We start from the raw sequence: 7,435 nt of genomic DNA, 5'->3' as shown, positions 1-7,435 counted from the left end.
CCCCTAAATTCAGTGTGGAGCTCACATTCAGCAGAGATTAAGGATCTCTGGCCCTTCCACTCAGGACAGCCGGCCCGAGGAACGATGTCTCGGCTGGGAACCCAGAGCTTCAACAGGGCTCTGGGGGAATGAGAAAGGAGAAAAAAGTTAGGGCTCGTCCGGGATTTGAACCCGGGACCTCTCGCACCCTAAGCGAGAATCATACCCCTAGACCAACGAGCCACCCTCGTGGGACGTTTACTTCCACTTATTTCTAGTTACGCTCAGGCCCTCGTTAACCACCTCCTAGTTAATTACAGTCTCTTTCCTTCGTGGTGGCCAGCCATGCCTACACCACATCTTCCAAGGCAGGATGCACTTTTGCCTCTTTTTGTGGTACTTACCTTGAATACTTTGAGTAGCAGGTAGGTAGAGCCTGTTCTTGCCCTCGCCCGGCTAGCTCAGTCGGTAGAGCATGAGATTCTTAATCTCAGGGTCGTGGGTTCGAGCCCCACGTTGGGCGTGTGGTTTTGACTGGTAATGAGGCCACAAGGGAGGCAAGCAAGGAAGGTATTTCATAGATGAGCTATTTAAAGAGGCTTTAAACAATCTTAGGCCGGTGGCAGATCCTGCTGCTGAGGCTTCCGTGCCTCACCCCGGCTCTGTGCTTGTGTGAAGCAATGTAATTATTTGGGGCGGCCAGCCAGCTTTTGAAAACGGGCCCAAGAAGACACATAGCTATATCTTTTCTTAGATTAGTAACCCGAGAATGATCTGTGCTACCACATTAGACTGGGGACACAGGATTCAAACCCAGAGCCTGGTGTCTATGTGGGTTTGGGGGTGACTCTCTCGGTCCTGAATGGGACTCCCAGGAGGAGGCTCCGGATCAGGGCCACCCCAGTGCCTGAGGAGGGGCTGCACAGAATTTCCCTCCCCCACCCCCACCCTGAGGTTGGTGGCCTCTCACCTTCGCCCCACTCTCCCCAATGAAAGGGAAGTGGAGATGGGGCATTTTGTGTTCTATTTTGGGGAAGAGGGAGAAGGGGGCATATGGTTCCCATCAGCCGATTTTCTTCTGTTCTCTTGCAACCCTTTAGGCTCTTGAAAAGGCCTGCTAAATGTCTGATAGGACCAGATTTTCTTTCTTTTTTGGGCTGGAACCGAAGTTATTCTGGGAGACACCCCTCCCCTGGACCCTTGGATCTTCAGGTCCCAGGCCTGTGGCCGGTACTCTTGCCAGAAGACCCCATATTCCTCCCTTCAGGGCGCTCCTAGTCTCAGTCATCCTTCTGGGTGTTCTTAGGGGAAAAGAAAACTCAGTTTATGAGGTACTTGGGTCCATACACCTTTGTCGCTTTTTGGAAAATATTCTTACCAACTCGGTATCACTATTCATTCCCGTGGCACCATAAGAAGTTACCACAGTCTGAGCGATTTAAAACAACAGACATATATTTTCTCACACTTTCGGAGACCGAAGTCGAAAGTCGAGGTGCCAGCTGGCCACCTTTCCCACTCTCTTTAAAAGCTCCAGGGAAGAGCCCCTCCTTGCCTCTTCCAGCTGCTGCTGGCTCTGGCCAACTTTGGCTTATAGACTCATCACTGCATCTGCGCCTCCACTCTCGCATGGCTTTCTTCCCTCCACGAGCCTCTGTGTCTGATATAATCATATGATCTCTTTATAAGACCCCTGTCATTGGGTCAGGGCCCACCCCACTCCAGGATGATCTCACTTTAACTAATTACATGTGCAAAGACCCTACCTTCTGAGGTTCTGGGAGGCCCTAGTGTTAGGGGGATACCATTCAACACTATTATTTTTGGAGGTGCCTGGGTGGCTCAGTCGGTTAAGCGTCCGACTTCGGCTCAGGTCATGATCTCACAGTTCGTGGGTTCAAGCTCCATGTTGGGCTCTGTGCTGACAGCTCAGAGCCTGGAGCCTGTTTCAGATTCTGTGTCTCCCTCTCTCTCTGACCCTCCCTTGTTCATGCTGTCTCTCTCTCTTAGAAATAAATAAAAAACATTTAAAAAATTAAAAAAATAAAACACTATTATTTTTTTCAAAGAATGTTATATTCCTTTTAGTTTTCTAACTCATGACCCCAAGGTCGGGAGTCAATTGCTCTACCTGCTGAGCCAGCCACATACCCCTATCTTCTTTTTACATAATAATTATAGTTTACTGGGATATGTGCACTTGGCGGGCCCTATACGGTGGCTTCTCCAACCTTGGAATCAGACTGGTTACTGCCACTCACCATTCCTATCCCACAGTGATTTTCTTGCACTCCTCGCACAGTTATGGTGGGAAATCCAACGTTGCAGAAATAGAGCTTTGTCAAAAGTTGAGAGTCAGTGTTCAGAGACTGCGGTGTCTGATGGATGTTGAGTATTGATGTTTCCCTCAAAACTTTTAAGTATCCCTGGGAATTTGTACGTACTATACATGTGCCTCCACGCGCAGTTTGGGAATCGCAGAGCCAAGCCCAAGGCATCACTCCGAGTATAGACTTCGCATGCTTTAGGAGCAGAAGCAGCTGGTGTCACAGGGAACACATGCTGGTGGCTCCTTGGGTGGTGACTGTTTTGGAAGTGTCTGTACCCTGAGCCCAGTCCCACTTGAAGGTCCTGTCAATGCCTGAGTGGTACCTTGACCCAACCCAAACTTTTAGCCACCCCCAACACTGAGGGCTCAAGACCCCAGGCCGGCCGGAGGGATCCCTCCGTCTTGGTCTGAAAAGACATCACAGTCAGGCCCCACACTGCCTGCTTCAGAAAGGGCACTGACTCGGTTTCCCTTGGCCAGGGAGGAGTATGCCCTCATATCTGGAGTCTGGGATGCTAACTCTGTATCTTGTTTTCAGACAAATCCCCCCAAGGGGCCCCCAGCGCTGGGCGCAGCAGAGGACGCAGGGACAGTCTAAGCAGAGAGTGAGTGCAGGACCAGGCCAGTTCCGAAGGGTGGAAGGTTTTTCATCACTGTCATGTGGGGTGATGGCTCTCTGGGTCCCTGCTCCTGGGCAACAACCTGACCGTCTGGAGGAAGGAAGGAAGGACAGAAGGAAGGAAGGAAGGAAACACAGGCTTGGAGGGGATTTGAACCTGGGACCTCTCACCCCCAAAGTGAGAATCATACCCCTAGACCAACAAACCAAACTAACCCTGCCCTGTGTTGCTAATTCTGTCCCCTGGCTTTCTTCTCCTTGGGCTGTGACAGTATCCCAGATGCTCATCCCAAGGAGAGAGGACCGGGTCACCTTCCAGAGAGGGGTGAGTTCGACTCTGTAGGTTCTAGAGTCCCAGAGGTCAGTTCCCCCTCAGAGCCTCTGTCACCAGGACCTCCTATCTGCCCTGGGCTGCCGCGGGGCAGGCGAGCCTCCAGGACCACGTAGGGGGGATCCTTGGGGGGGGGGTAGGGGGGCCTCAAACCCGAGACTAGGGCGTTCCCGCCTCCCTACCCGCCAGCCCCAGCTATGGGCCTCAGGAGGTTTGGTACTGTCGTGGCCTGCGTGCTGGATCCGGGGTCCGAGCGACCGTGGTGTTTCAGGGACTCGGGGCCTGCGTGGCACCGGCTTCCCAGCGCTGCCGAGCTCCTGGGCCTCCTTCTGTTTGTCCCTTTGGGTCAGAGTGTCCCCGATCCCTGCCCATGTCCTTGAATTTTAGCCTTCCCTCCCCTCCCGCTGCTTTCAATTCTGAGGTTCTCGGCCAGTTTCCGGCTGAACAGAGGAATCGTATTGAAGGCAGTACTGGTCACAGGGGCGGGGCTGTGGCGAGGGGAGGGCTTTTTGCCCCAGCACTGCCTCCTGTTCCCTCTGAGGGAGACAGTAGTCACCGTGCCCGGCTAGCTCAGTCGGTAGAGCATGAGACTCTTAATCTCAGGGTCGTGGGTTCGAGCCCCACGTTGGGCGTGCATTTTACAAACCTGCGCCAGTGTAATGAATGGTTTGCGGTGTTTAGGCAAACAGTAAGCACAACTCATATTTCAGGGTCCAACCCTCAGGGGCCCAAAGGCCAAATCTCTGTGCTGGATCCGGAACTGCAAGAAGATGGGAGTCCAGGGGGAAGGTGAGGCATTAGAGTTGCTCAGGAAGACCTCTAAATCCAGTCCCTTCTACGCTGAGATTGTGGACACGAGTTGTATTTGCACTTGGGGATTTAGGTGTGGGGATTGAAGTGTGTATCTAACCCATGGAGACGTGGTAGGAGTAGCGTAGCTCAGGGGATTCACGCGTGCAATTTGGTGGTCTCACACAGCACGCTCAGATGCTTCCTGCCCCCTTCCGGTGAGCCTGTGTCCTAACTCTTTTGAGACTAGGCTGCCCAGTTGCCTGGACCCCTGGGGCGTGGTCCTTGGATCTGACTCCCTGGACCTTCCCAGAGTGGGTGCAGATGTGAATTAAAGATAAAGGAGTGAGGTCCCTAGCCTCCTGATCCTGGGCTTCTGAGTTCATTGGAGATCCACGGGCTGCAATTCTCCCCTCTTCTCAATTCCCTTACAAGAGCAAGGAATTCAATCCTGTGAAAATTAACCTGAGTTTCACTCACAGACGGAGGGAGTCCTTCCCAGCTGGGACCAAGGATAAATGCCTGGCTTTTCCAGGACACCAGGAGGTGGGGTTGGGATGGAGAGACAGGGGAGGGGCTGCGGCGGGAAGCAAAGGTGCCACACCAGCCCTCATGCTCAGGGTCCTAGAACAGAGTCCACGTTGGGGGTGGGGGTGGGGACAGGAGGTTTTGCCCCCGGGGGGGGGGGGTGTGGTCTGTCTGCTCATCCTTAAACTGGGAGAAGAAACCCTGAGCCCTCCCCGTGGCACAAGTGTTGGAACTTCCTCCTCCACCCCAGGAGAGCCAGTCCCAGGGTGGCTGGTGTCCAAGGCGGCTGGGCAGCTGGGATGTTCAGAGAAGGGAGAGGGGCTAAGCTCATCTGAAGCTGGATCAACAGGGACAACACACTCCACTCTGCTCCACAGTCCCCAGCTAACCCAGGGGAAAGAGCACTGAACTCTTGATCCGCTGCCTTTGAAAGAAAGATCAGGTCTCTAGAAGACAAATTTGGCTCAGTCATAACCTCCTTGTCATTTGGGCGGTGGCTCTTGCCATAGCACCTGGGCTGTGGAGATCCAGATGTTTCCATGTGTGTGAATGTAGCTGACTAATGCAAGTTGGACCCAGAGGGCTCCCTCGGGACCAGCCAGCCTTACAGGGTCCTTGGCTTCATGCAGCGTAGAAATCAAGCGTGAGCGGAGAGGAAGTGAGAGCAGTTTGTTGAAGACATTGAGCAGTTACAGACGATGTCTAGGAGGCCTGGAAAGGAAAGAAGAGTCTCGTGTTAGCTCGGGGGCTGGGGGTTTTATTGAGGATGCTGGCTTGGTGCCCGTGTCTTCTCAGGCATCCGGGAACACAGAGAGGGGTTACGTGTTCTCCATAAGTCCCTGCTGTGGAGCCAGGGCTCCTGATGAGTCAGTGGCCTTGGACAGTGTTCATGACGACTCCCACCCCATCACTCCTTAGATGTCATCTGTTGTGCTGGAAGACTCCAAAAAAATCAGCAGTCCCTTGACCTTTACAAGGAGGACATACACTATCTGTCGCTGTAAGGTGTGTGTAAGGTAGGGGTGTAGAACCTAGCAGGAACGGAAGCAGGAAAAGGAGAAGAAAAAGCAGTTTTCCTGGGCTTCCTTTAGTTTCTCTGTCTCACACCACCCAGGTGGCATCCCCAGTCCCTCTCAAATACCTGATGGAGCCGTCCCCAGCCAAGGTATGACCTTAGAGCAGGATTCAAACTTAGATCTCAGGAGCTTTAGAGTGGCGCTGGGTACATTTCCCAGGAGAGGCCAGGGTCGGGGTGAAGAGATGGAGAAAGGTGGTCCAGAGGCTGGGACACCTTGCTACATGGTCCTGATGGAAAACCTGCGGTCAGGTTTTGTAAAACTGTGCCCCAGAGGGTTAATGAGGTTAAAACTGTCACCACCCCCCAGTGGCTCCCCTTTTTCTTCACCAGAGTGCTAACTTTATCACTTAGAGGCACACAGCAGGCCGAGCTCCGCCAGCCTAGACCAGTTTGAGGTCCACACTGATGCACACATGTGCAGATGGACCCTCTGCGTCTGCTCCATTATAATGTTAAAACTCTTCGCCCAAGGAGGAGCTCAAGCTTCACCAGCACAACCTACGACACGTATATAGGCATATTTTTTAAGTACTCCGACACAACCCTATGCCCCCCACCTCTCCTTTTGAGGACAAAACTCCCCTTTCTGAATATTCATCTGAATACTAACCCGCACTTTGGAGTGGGGTCAACAGCTTTGGAAATTATTCCCCACGATCTCCTTGCTTGCTACAAATAACGTTCCCTCTGTGCGACAGCTCCGCCTGGTATAGTCTCTACCTGTAACTCACTAAGGAGCAAACTCGCATGACCCTGTGTCACAGAAGCACATGGGGAACGGAACTAGGGAGTCACTTGGCCTCTGAGACTTGCAGAGCCAAGGTTGAGTTGGGGGCCAAGGCCCCCCTTCCTCCGTCTCAAATTAGCCAACCTAGGCATTTCCTAGGGAGAAAGGACCATCATTCCCATAGCACAGATGTCCTTACTTCTTTTAAAAAGGAGCAGTAAGGGCTGAGCTGGATTTATCCCAGGAATGCAAGGTTGGTTTTATGTTCAAGTAAGTATATCAAAGTAGTTAATCGTATTGACGGAATGAAAGAGAAAAGTCACGCGATCTTCATAAATGTTTGTAAAACCGCGTGGATACAATTCACACCTGTATTAATCATGGTTTTTATTTTCTGTATTTTATGATGGTTTGACATGTTGGGGGCCGTGCTGCCTGAGGAGAAACCCCTCCACCCAGGGTTAGCTCATTCTGAGACAGGAAACACTTCGCCCGCTAACAGGCCTTTCACATGCAAACCCACCAACGCCGAGTCCCTAACTCTCCAACGGCCCCCGTGTCCCGCATCCCACCGAAACCGACCAGTCCTAAACTGTTCACCTTGCTTTGATGGCCTTTCTCACGGAAAGAATTCGCCCCAAAGTGCGGGAAGTTCCCAAGGGGGTCGTCGCCCACCCCGCGGGGCTTAAGGACCAGAAGGGAGAGGCGGAGCCCGCTCGGGGCACTGACTCCCGCCGCGGCCGGGCTGGCCCCCCGGACCTGTGCGCTTAACGTGGGTCGGACACCTCCTCCTTCCCCGTTTCCTCCCCCTGGGGAGATTCGAGGGCACAGCCCCGTCCTACGGGACCAGGCCTCTTCCTCTCGTCTGCTCGCCAGCCGCCGTTCGCAGCCCCCGCCGCCGCGGCCGCCGGAGGCCTGGGGTCCCCGCACAGCCGGAGCTCGGTCTTCAGGGGCCTCCGGCTTGTCCAAGCCCCTCGCCCTCCCCCCTCTCGCGGGAGGCTGCCCGCTCCCCTGGGGCCGGGACTCCTCATCCCAGGCCCCCCCAGCACCGCCCC

At 53.7% G+C, this 7,435-nt stretch overlaps 3 non-coding genes across 3 annotated transcripts; 2 read left to right on the top strand and 1 right to left on the bottom strand.

Moving 5' to 3' along the window:
• Positions 1 to 150: 150 nt before the first annotated feature.
• TRNAP-AGG (transfer RNA proline (anticodon AGG)) lies at positions 151 to 222 on the bottom strand. Its single transcript has one exon. It is a non-coding gene; the product is annotated as a tRNA-Pro (tRNA).
• Positions 223 to 429: 207 nt separating this feature from the next.
• On the top strand, positions 430 to 502 carry TRNAK-CUU (transfer RNA lysine (anticodon CUU)). Its single transcript has one exon. It is a non-coding gene; the product is annotated as a tRNA-Lys (tRNA).
• Positions 503 to 3,817: 3,315 nt separating this feature from the next.
• TRNAK-CUU (transfer RNA lysine (anticodon CUU)) lies at positions 3,818 to 3,890 on the top strand. The gene has a single exon. It is a non-coding gene; the product is annotated as a tRNA-Lys (tRNA).
• Positions 3,891 to 7,435: the final 3,545 nt, after the last annotated feature.

Source organism: Crocuta crocuta, unplaced genomic scaffold, assembly GCF_008692635.1.
Source record: "Crocuta crocuta isolate KB4526 unplaced genomic scaffold, BGI_CrCroc_1.0 scaffold234, whole genome shotgun sequence".
In the NCBI taxonomy this organism is placed as follows: domain Eukaryota; kingdom Metazoa; phylum Chordata; class Mammalia; order Carnivora; family Hyaenidae; genus Crocuta; species Crocuta crocuta.
This window is presented reverse-complemented; position numbering and strand designations above follow the sequence as displayed.